A 12,069-nucleotide genomic window follows, 5' to 3' on the forward strand; every position below is an offset into this window, starting at 1 on the left:
GGGATAATGAAGCTGTAGTTTATAATCGAAGGCAGACTTCGGAGAAGTCTAATTTGGAAGCTACTGCTCCGAACTTCACTTCCAGTCTTCATCAAAACAAAAAAGACAAAAGGAAAGAGATTGATGAGCCTTTCCTTTCCCTGCCTCCTTCAATCACAAAGGATAAAGGGAAGGCAATTGCTGAGCCTTTCAGTAGCTTGTCTCCTGAGACCAAGGAAGATAAGGGGAAATGAATTGCTTTTCTATCTACTCCAGTTTCAGGAAATAAGAAACAGAAGGGAATAGTTATTCATGAGCCTTTTGTGTCTTCATCTCCTCAGAGGTTAAAGGCCAAAGCTAAGGCAATTTCTCATCAGCACTTTCCTACAGATGAAAAAACAGCAGAAGAAAAAGTTGGTGTTTTGTCTCGGAGTTTCACATCTTTAAAGAAAACAAGGGGAAAAGGGATGGAAGACATATCAGTTTTTAGTTGCCCTACTTTTCCAAAGACAAGAACCAATAGGTCTCTCTCTCTCTCACACACACGCGCGCGCGCACACGCACACACACACTCACACACACACTCTCTTTCTATTTAGTCTGCCTCTACATGTATGTAATCTTGAGGAAGCGGTTTTATTTCCTCCTTTTTCTTATATCAGCTTTTTTTTTTTCCTCCTTTTTTCTGAGGTTACTCACGTGAGATTTGAAGCTTGTTGTGGTGATATCATTTGCTGATATCCTGTACCAAATATAGGTTGTTGGTTGATTGAACTTTCATGCTCCTGACACCGTACATGCAGTTTACCTCTAGTTTTGACCCTGAGAAATCTTCAGTGGCGCTTCCTCATGAATGTGTATCCTTTCCCAGCTTGAGTCTGGCTGAAAATTTTTCTGTCTTGGCAGTGCACTCAAGCTACTATTTATTTCTTTATCTACCTGAAGTAGCATAACCTTTAATTAATTGGGTGTCTTAGTTGCAATTGTGTTCACTTTAAAGGCTCCACACATGCTTAATACGCAAGATAGCTCTGCAGCATGCACATTAGCAACACCTTCCCCTATCCCCATTTCTTTCCTGTGGCACATCTAAAATCGAGACATTCATGTTTTGAATGGAATAAAGACATTATAAATGTGAAAAGTGACATAGGAGAATGCTCAATGCTGATGCTCTCTTGATTCTTGTTTCTTCTATATAGGACTGAGTTCAATGGAGCTGGTAATATTAAACCCTCAGGTTCGTGGACGGATCCTAGTGGAAAGCGTAAGAAGGTTTGTTAACAATCTCTTTTTGTATTGATCTCTAATGAGAAGTATCTGTAACTGGCTTCTTTTATACATCCTTCTCATTGCTGTTGAGATCTCATGGACTACCAGTAGTAATGGGCGCTGGCCTCTTTTATTTTCTATTTCTAGGTTCAGTTTCAGAGCTTTGGGAAATAATATGCTAAAGTTTGTTTCATCCGTATCTTTGCACAATTATCTTGTAATATATATATGTTTCATATATAGGAAAATATGTAGATTAGATATGAGAGACATTCATGACATAGAGGTTCGTTAACGTTCTGAAGCATTTCTTTCTAAAATGGTTCCAATAGCAAGCCTAAGCTTACGTCGCTGACCCCCTGACCTGATTTTTCTTCACCAACCATGTCAACAATATTAGGGCAAGATGCACAAAAATATGGCTCAGTGAGTTACCTAAAACTGAGGGGTTGGTGTTTAAAACTAGTAATGAATTACTATTAATATTGCTGATAACTGCTTTGTGGAACGCGGGCTGTGCATTCTTTTGCTTATATCATAGCCTACCATTTTGATGGCTAATAACTAAAATGTTTCTGCAGAGGAGGTGCACAGAGCAGAAACCTGTCCTTGAAGATTCCTTGCCAGAAGATTTTGTCAACTACTGGCGAAAGCATTTTCAAGAGGTTGATGAGTTTGAATTGCCAGAAGAGGAAGCATCGTACAGCGATTTGGACAAGAAAGGAAAGGAATAGCGTTTGACAAGAAGCAGATCAAGTCTGACCAATTGACCTCCCTGTATAGTAATGCCCATATACTCCATAAACGTGTTGATGTACTAGACTTACATAGTTATCAATGGTAACTCTTCATAGTTCTTGCAACTGTTATGTGCTTTTGTTATGTTACATGTAAAGTGGTAAAGTTTTTTTCCCACAGATCAGCTATCACGTTCGCGACAAACAGACACACTCACATACAGAGTCACATTTCGAAAGCCATAAAATTTGGTGAATTTCTCGATCAAAATGGATGTCATTATAAGAGGTTCTTTAGCTTTATACTTTTCTTTGGCATGAGAATACCTATTTATTGCCTGAGCAAGGGAATTCATTTGCCAAAAGGACAAGGAAAAAACCTTTAGAATGCGTTCAACAGACACACGCCCAAACATGAGCGTGCATGGATGCACATATAATTGGTTAAAGTGTTGATTTTGTTAACTTCACATCATGGATGCGATTTCCACTTTCCATGTGTTAATGTAGATCAGTACATGTTTGGTTTGAATCTGGTATCGGGGTCTTCCTGAATTAATGAATATTGGCTAGATAATTTTGTGAAACTAAGAACAACTATTTCTTAAGTTACATTCTTAACCTTGTAACTGTATCATAGTATCTAACCAATCAGGTTAGAACATGGGAGTAGGAAGGGCTTGGAGGACTGCATTCTTGAAATGGCTTATAGGCTTATGCAGGGGTGGATATTGATGACCGTATATATGTTTGGTCGATCCCAGTAGATTTTGTACAAACTGTGCATTTATGTTAAGAAATTCATTAAATATGTACACACTAAATCTAGAGCCCGATTATTAATACTTGAAATCGTCATTCTAACATCGAGAACCATAAGAACCCATAAAGTTGAATCTATTAATAGTTTGTGTTGCTTGTATTAGTTTATTATAAATATGCATAGCTGGAAGAACTGTTTAAGTAAACAGAGATTTTGGAACTACAAATGTATAGTATAGTGGAAACACTAATATGTTGATTAGAAGATGAACTGTTACTTTCTAAATTCAAGTCTTTTGTGGACTTCTCCTTGTCTATGCAAGCATGTTGCCTTCATTAAATAAAGGTATCAATAAAGATTGATGTTTGTCAATGCGGTGGTATGATAATTTTTTGTCATCTCTTTCCAGATATGGGCTCAGCGAAAGCCCAGATATGGGCTCATGTAAAGGAAAGGGGCCAGCCCAGTAGATCAGGAAAATCTGGCCCAGTTGTAATTTTATTTTTTTTTCTTACCATTCTTTTATTTGGTGTAAAATATATATATATATCCAGATTTAATGAAAATATACAGAAGGGAAATAAAGAGAGTCGGTCTAGACTCGTTTTCTCCTTTCTCTCTCATCACCCTATCTAGGGTTTTCTTCCTCTCTTTCTGTCATTGTTGATAAAATCTTCAGTCTAACATGGTATCAAAGCAGGAAATATGATTCCTCTCGTCATGAGCTTCAGTCCGATGTTACACTCGCCCAAAGCTTTGGATATTTTCGCCTATGTCTCTAGTTGATCGAAGACAACTGTTATTCGACGATTTTGACCATCAAATTTGGGGCTTTCTTCAACTTTCTCACCCGACTAGGAGTTTGGTTTTCCGAGCTTTTCATCACAAATTTATGAGGATTCGACCTTCTAGGATTTCACATTCAGAAAAGACTTTTCTTCTTCGAGTTTGAGAAGAAGGCTGGTAATATTCTTCCTGTCCAAAATCATATAGATCTGGTGTTGCATGTACTGTACTTGTATAGAAATTGTGGTATTTCATTTGTTAATCGCTTTCTCTCGACTTACTGAAGATTGAACTTCATTGTGCGGGTAATACGATGGAAAACGTAGGATCACCTAGTAATACGACCTCTCCTTTCACGATAGGTCCTTCCCATCCCTTGTACGTGCATCCTTCTGACAGTCCTGATAGTCAGCTGGTATCAGTGCCTTTTAATGGCTGTGGTTTTGTTCTATGGAGAAGCAATATGCTTACCTCCTTGTCTGCTATAGAGAAGCAATATGCTTACCTCCTTGTCTGCTAAGGACAAGTTAGGACTCTTAGATGGTAGGGTTCCTCAACCACCACCGAATCCCCCTTACTATTCATATTGGGAAAGGTGCAATGACATGGTGAAAGCCTGGATAACTAATTATGTGTCCAGAGAAATTGCCACCAGTGTTATGTGTCTTAAGACTGCAAGGGAAGTCTGGAAAGACATAAATGAGAGGTTTGGTAAGTCAAATGGGTCAAAGTACCTTCAAATCCAAAGGAAAATTAGTACAACCACTCAGGGATCATCAGATATTGCTACCTACTTCACTAAACTTAGAAGCTTATGGGATGAATTGAACTCTTCTTATATTTGTCCAGAATGCTCTTGTGGAGCACTTCCAAAGTTTATAGAGGACCATCAATTATTCCAGTTCTTGAATGGGTTGAAAGAGTCCTACTCTAATGTTAAGAGTGCCATCATGATGATGAACCCCCTTCCTCCTATAAGAAAAGCTTACTTCCTCCTACAACAGGATGAGAGTCAAAAGTAGTCTCTTTCCAATGTCTCCAATTTCTCTGGGGATTCTGCTTCTTTCTATGTCACTCAAATTAACAATAAAAGTTTCACTCAGAAGGTGAACTTTGAACCTAAGAAGAATGTGTCCACAGTATCATATAAGTACTGTAAGACACTTGGACATACAGTGGAAAAATGTTACAGACTTCATGATTTTCCTACTGATTTCAAATTTACCAAGAATAAAAAGTCTGATTCCTGTGTCCAAGGTGATATTTCCTATCCTCAATCATCTTCTGGGATTAGTAAGCCTCCAAGACTTCATGGGTTTACAAAGGAACAATATCAACATCTCCTGACTTTATTTCAGCAAGTTCAGGTCTCTCCTAGTTCTGTACCACCTTTTCATAAGATGCAATCTATTTCTTTTCTTTCTAACAAAGTACCCACTAAATAACCTTTTATATGCTCAATTTGTCCAATGGCCAGACAACAAAGATTACCTTTCCATGATAGTACTATTCATTCTACCACATCTTTTCAAGTAGTTCACATTGACATTTGGGGCCCTTATAATACTAAAACTTGTAATGGCTTTAGATATTTTCTCATTTTAGTGGATGATTTTACCAGAGTCACTTGGACTCATCTTCTTTCTTCCAAGAGTAATGCTCTGTCCATCCTCAAAGCTTTCACCTATATGGTAAAAGTTTACTTCAATTCCCCAATACACACTTTTAGATCAGATAATGCTTTTGAACTTGGAAGTAGTTTTGAAGCCATCGGTTTCTTTGCTTCCCAGGGAATTTTACATCAAACTTCTATCCCTCACACTCCGCAACAAAATTGTATTGTAGAGAGAAAACACAAACACCTTTTAGAAGTTTCAAGAGCCCTTCTGTTTCAATCCAAATTACCACTGAAATTCTGGGGGGGAATGTCTACTAACTTCCACATACCTAATCAACAGAATGCCTTCACCACCACTTCTCAAACTTTCCCCATTTGAAAAACTTCATGGCCATCCACCTCCTTATGACCACTTAAGATCATTTGGTTGTCTCCCATTTGCTACTTCCCTTAAGGTAGGAAGGGATAAGTTTCAATCTAGAGCTATTGCTTGTATATTCTTAGGATATCCATGTGGGAAGAAAGAATACAAACTGCTCAACTTATCTAACTCTTCTGTTTTTCATTATAGAGATGTGATATTTCATGAACATATCTTTCCCTATTCCTCTTCCTCTAATTCTCCTCCTTTAAATATTTTACCAACCACTTTTGTGGATATCCAAGTTCATACTCCTATAGATACTCCCTCTACTAGTCCTCCTGAACTTTTTCCATATCATCTCCCTTCATCTCCATCTCATGTTGTCTCCATTGCTCCTATTTCTACCTCTCCTACTTCCATTTCAACTATTTCTGCTCTTCCTCCTTTAAGAAAGTCCACTAGAACTGTTACTCAACCTTCTTACCTTGAGGATTATATCTGTACTTATGTCATCTCCTCCTCTAATTATACACCCTCTAAAGTCTCACCTAGTGAAACTCACATGCATGAACCTCAGTTCTACCAGCAGGCTGCAACTCATCCTGCTTGGCAAGAGGCCATGCTAAAAGAATTTCATGCTCTTGAGGCTAATCAGACTTGGGACATTGTCCATCTTCCTCCACAAAAGACGGCTATTCCCTGCAAATGAGTTTATAAGATTAAGCAGAGGGCATATGGTCTATTGAGAGATACAAGGCAAGGTTAGTTATTAGAGGTGATAATCAGAATGAAGGAATTGATTTTACTGAAACCTTCTCCCCTTTTATCAAGCTCACCACAATCAAATGCCTCTTAACTCTTGCCATCAAGAGAGATTGGACTGTATACCAGTTGGATGTTAATAATGCCTTCCTTCATGGTGATCTCCATGAGGAAGTCTATATGAAAATTCCTCCTGGTCTTGATGTCTCCTCTGTTTCTTCTTTAGCTCCTCTAGTGTTTAAACTCAAGAAGTCTCTCTATGGCCTCAAGCAAGCCTCCAGACAGTAGTTTTCAAAATTGTCTGAGGCTATACTGCCAAGAGGCTACATTTCCAGTCTAAATGATTACTCTCTTTTCACCAAATCCTCTTCTGGTTCTTTGGTGGCATTAGCTGTCTATGTTGATGATATATTATTAGCTGGAAATGACCTATCTGAAATGAACTCCCTGAAGTCATTTTTGGATTTTTAGTTCAAAATCAAAGATTTGGGTTCAGTCCATTATTTCTTAGGGCTAGAAATCTCCAAAACCTCTCAGAGTTATGTCATGAGTCAGGACAAATACACCAATAATCTTCTTGCTAAATTCAACTGCCAACATTTCTCCTCTGTTGTGACTCCTTTGGACACTTCTGTTAAGCTGACCCTAGACATGGGTGATCTCCTCCCTGATCCTAGTCTGTACAGAAGGGTTATTGGCAAACTCAATTTCTTACAACACACTAGACCAGATATATTCTTTGCTGTCCAGCACTTGAGTCAGTTTCTTCAGAAATCTTATGTTCCTCACATGATGGCTGGGCTGCATGTTCTTAGATATTTGTTAGGTGATCCTGCTTAGGGTGTGCTTCTTTCCAACTCTTATGACTTGTCTCTTGTGGCCTATTCTGATTCGGATTGGGCTTCTTGTGCTATTTCTCGCAAATCTGTTACTGGATATTATGTGACACTTGGTGGTAGTCCAGTTTCATGGAAAAGTAAGAAACATCCCACTATCTCCTTGTCTTCAGCTGGGGCTGAATAAAAGGCTCTAAGGAAAGTAGCTGCTGAAAGCTCATGGCTGGTCAGACTACTTGGGGATCTTGGTCTCACTATTTATGCTCCTGTTCCAGTCCATTGTGATAGCCAGGCTGCTCTTCACATTGCCAAAAATCCAGTTTCCCATGAGCGTACAAAGCACATTAAGATCGATTGTCATTATGTTTGTGCATGCTTGAATTCTGGACTTATTTCTTTGCATTTTGTTTCCAGTGCCAATCAATTAGCTGATATTATGACTAAGGCTCTATGTGGACAACTTCATCATAACATTCTTGGCAAGCTTGGTGTGTTTTCACCCTCTAGCTTGAGGGGGGAGGGGGAGGGTTGGTGTTAACCCAGATATGGGATCACCTAAAGGAAAGGGACCAACCCAGTAGACCAGGAAAACCCGACGCGGTTGTAATTTTATTTTTCTTCTTACCATTCTTTTATTTGGTGTAAATATATATATTCAGATTTAATGAAAATATACAGAAGGGAAATAAAGAGAGTCGGTCTAGACTCGTTTTCTCCTTTCTCTCTCATCACCCTATCTAGGGTTTTCTTCCTCTCTTTCTGCCATTGTTGATAAAATCTTCAGTCTAACACTTTCTTTTGTATGTATAAAATAGAAGACATGCTCTGCGCTGTTGATGGTTCTCAAGCATGTCATATTCCAAGCTTCAAAGGATTTATATTATCACTATGAAATCATCAATCTTTATTTAATTTACTTTTGATAAATATCGACGTAGAAGGATATTTAGAAACTTGTGACAATATAGAACCTTGTGCACTCTTATCAAGTTTGGTGGCTTATAATTTCATTACTATCTTGGAATCATTCTAAAGACAGGCATCTGGTTTTGGTCTTTCTATAAAGTATCGTATTGTCTAATACCACTTGAGGTTATTAACTAGCTTGTGTTCTTTTCTTGGTTTACCATTCCTAGCTTGTTCTTTGGAAGCATGGAACTATACACATAGTTGACATATGTTGAAGTTTCCATTGGAACAATAGATTGCAGTAAAGTCGGGGCTTTTAGTGTCTCACTCAGCAATTAAAAGCTCATATGGATTGCTTCATTCAAGTTTCCCGTGTGCTTTACTCCCACTCTATTGAAGTATCTTTCAGTTACAGGTTACCACAAAAACCTTAGGCACAGTTTCCATGTTGTGTTTTATCCGCCTAAACTTACAATCTCATCTTTGAGTCTAAATTGGAATTTCTCTTTTTATATGTTTCCATTTACACAAACTGAATTCTGTGTTGGTGGGTAATAATTATCAAGAAAAATTCCCTGCTATTCACAGCTGGCTTCTAAAGCTATTGTCAGTGTAGAAAAATAAACGTCCAACCACACATAGTTCCTGATACAGGTTGCCATTGATTTGATGTATGTCCACAAAAAAATTAAAAAGTAAGTAAAAGGATATACAAATGACTAACATGTATTTCCCAAAACAGAAATAGAATTATGATCGTTAATCTTTATTAAGCTTTTTGTTTCTTATAGGTATTGATGTAGTAGACACTTGTAACAATACTGTACCTTTTCCACTCTTATCGAGTTTGGTGGCTTATGATTTGAATAATATTAATCCTTCAATCATTAGAAGGGTAAGAGTTCTAGATTTTTAGTCAGAGTATCCTATTCTCTAACACCACTTAAGGTAATTTGTAATATATTCCAGCATAGGCTGGACTTTTAATATCTTGTCAGCAATTAAAAGCCTCATAAGAGTAGTCCATGAACAGGGATAAATGGGGGTGTCCACATATCTCTGTCTTTGCTTTGTTCTTCTTGTCAATTGAGTGCTCCTCTGAGGTAACATGGAATCTCAACATCCATTCTAGGTAAGGTGTTATCTCCATTTTTGTTTTTTAAATTTCTTTTGCTTGATGATTCTTTCTAAGAACTTGTTTAACTGTTAGTGGTATATGCTTATATTTACAAAGTGAAATCATAATGTTACCACCTTGTGCCTATAAAACTGAAATTTCCTTTTGCCAGTAAAATAAATGTGCTAGGAACATGATATTTCATAGGCTTGAACTCTCCAGCAGCAATATTTTCTCTTTGCTAACCTACTAATGAGATCAGGAATACCTCTTCAAATTTGACAACTAAAGACCTTATCTAAAATTTGAAGCTTAGAGTGGAGTATTTGGAACTACAGATATTTTTTATAACCTTTTTGGAAATACAGATATGTAGTACTCCTACAATGAAGCACTAGGACGCAGTATTATCAAAGACAAAAAACACAAAAGCTCTAAGATCCATTGGGGCGTTAAGCATAAATAAAGCGTGACCTTTACTAAAGAAAGGGGCAAATGAAAAAAAAATACATATATGTATATAAGCACGAATAACGGTTGGCTTAAGTGAAGTTTGTTTTGATGATTGACAAAGGAGCTCAAGCATGAACCAGGTCCATACACAGTGTACACGGACACAGACAGATTCGAGCACAAGGCATGCATGTAGATAAGAATAAATGGTTATACTGAATGTCTCCTGAACGAAAATGTTGCATATTTGACAAGGAGCAGGACTCCTTAAGGGAAGAGAACTCTATCCAAGATAAGGAAGGAGTTAGAAGTTGAAGATAACTAGAACTCTTCCACCAAGGAAGAGTATAGCATTAGAACTCTAGTTATTTCCTATTCTACTAGCTCTATATATTTCAGGAAGTTCTCTTCTACAGGCAACGCACAAACGCAGAAGTTAAGCAAGAGTTGAGAGCAAAATAGCAAGGCATTTTGCAAGCAATTCCTGTGGGATTCAAGTGTGCGAACATAAAGCTACATGAACCAGATAGAAGAACCAGCTCCATTTGTATGTCTTTTATTCTAGTTCAATTATAGTAGGACTATTGAGTTGTAACTTTTCTGCTTTATCTAGAAGCATTTGTACTAGGTACTCTGAGTGTTGTAATCAAGTTAAAGTTAACTTGAAATTGTCGCAACTACTTGGGGTTGGTTGCCACAAAGGGTTAGAGTTAATCCTTAGGTTTACAAGAGTTTTGTAAACGGTGTTTTGGCTCAGTGATTTTGTGAAGTGTTTGGAGAAAATCCTACTGGGTAGTAGGTCGTAGTTTTTTCACCTTTTGAGTCTGGTATTTTTCCACATAAAATTCTTGTGTTATTTACTTTCTACATTTATTATTACGCAACAATAGTATAAGGAACACATAAAATAACCATGTCCTTCTATATTCTGTGCACGAAAAAATTGGACACCACACAAATCACCTCTCTCTTGTGTGGTATTGATGTATAAAATATCAATAACAAATATATGGACAAAGAAATTGAAAAAAATACAATAAATTAAACTATTAATTGTTTAGTGTCGCCTCTTCTCGATTACTGTCATTGGCAAGGAAGTATGCTTTAAAGCCTTGATGACGATACTAAAGTGCTCTTTAAGCAAGGTGAAGCCCTCAACATGTTTTACGCCCCACTTCAGGATTTAATCGCGCCTTTGACAACACTGTAAGTTCATTAGAAAATGGAACTGCTAGGATAAGTTCTATATTCATGTCTTTTGTGAACTACTCCTTTTCTATGGAAGTGTGTTGCCTCCGTTAAAGGTTCATGTTGAAAGTTACTGTGATGTCAATGAAGAATGATGTTTGTCAATGCAGTGGTGTGATGCTTAGATTCTTCGTCTCTCTTTTGTCGATGGGAACAGAGTAGATTCCTTTATAGTCGGGGCTTTTAGTGTCTTATCAACAATTACTAGTTGCTCTTGAACAGGGGCAAATGTGGGAGTCCGCTTCTCTGTGTTGTCCTTGTCAATCAAGTGCTCCTCTAGGGTAATGTGGGACCTCAGCATCCATTCTATGTAATGGGTTATTTCTTTTACCTTGATGATCTTTTTATGAACTTGTTCACCTGTTGGTGGTATATGCTCATATTAAGGTGGAAGTAACAATGCTGTCCCCGTATATATGAATAAAAACAGGAATTTCCTTTTGCTAAGTGAGTGATGCTATGAACTTGACTTGAATTGTCTTTGCTAACCTGCTGATGGAATCATTTGTAATTTGAAGTATTTGGTTACCTTACAATGGACAATAGATGTTTTTGCTGAGTCTTAGATTAAAATATCTATTGTTGTGCACCTTAATTCAGGTCCTACTTATGTTAAAGCAGCACTGATCCTAGTTGCGCTTAATATTAAAGATTATTATCGCCATGAGGTTGAATTCCTACTCATGCTTCTCCATTGTCATATTTTCCAAAGTGTAGCAAGATTAGACCAAAGCTTGTTTCAAAAGTAATAGCTTTGGGATCAACATGATGTTGTTCTTTGAACACACAGCTTAAAACCAAAAAGAAGGTTTAAGGCTGCAATAAAAAGCATTCTTTTTTTGGGAAGGGTGATCACATCTGCGAAAAGTGGATGATGAGGCTCAGGAAAGGGAATTGGTTTATTTTATGAATCGTAGTAGCTTCCTGGTGACTGGAGTAGTCTAATTTTGCACTTAGGATGGTACTAACATCGATATATATCCGTTCCATGTGCTCCACTCCAGTCCTGCTGAAGCATCTTTGTTAGTTTCAAGTTGCAAGTTGCGCTTGTGCCCACAAATTCTTAGGCAGAGTTTGCATGTCTAAAACCGTCACTTCGCCAAACACATGAGTCCATTCTTGTCCAAGAACAGGGTAAATTGGGGTGTCCACATCTCTGTCTTTGCTGTGTTGTTCTTGTCAATAGAAGGCTCCGTCTAAGGTAATATGGAACCTCAACAATCCA

The 12,069-nt window shown here is 37.7% G+C and overlaps 1 long non-coding RNA gene across 1 annotated transcript; it reads left to right on the forward strand.

The window, feature by feature from the left end:
• Window positions 1-3,294: 3,294 nt before the first annotated feature.
• On the forward strand, window positions 3,295-10,410 carry LOC107803217 (uncharacterized). The gene is made up of 2 exons (XR_001651982.2): window positions 3,295-3,714; window positions 7,532-10,410. It is a non-coding gene; the product is annotated as an uncharacterized LOC107803217 (long non-coding RNA).
• Window positions 10,411-12,069: the final 1,659 nt, after the last annotated feature.

The sequence above is a fragment of the Nicotiana tabacum genome, chromosome 15, assembly GCF_000715075.1.
Source record: "Nicotiana tabacum cultivar K326 chromosome 15, ASM71507v2, whole genome shotgun sequence".
NCBI classification, from domain to species: Eukaryota; Viridiplantae; Streptophyta; class Magnoliopsida; order Solanales; family Solanaceae; genus Nicotiana; species Nicotiana tabacum.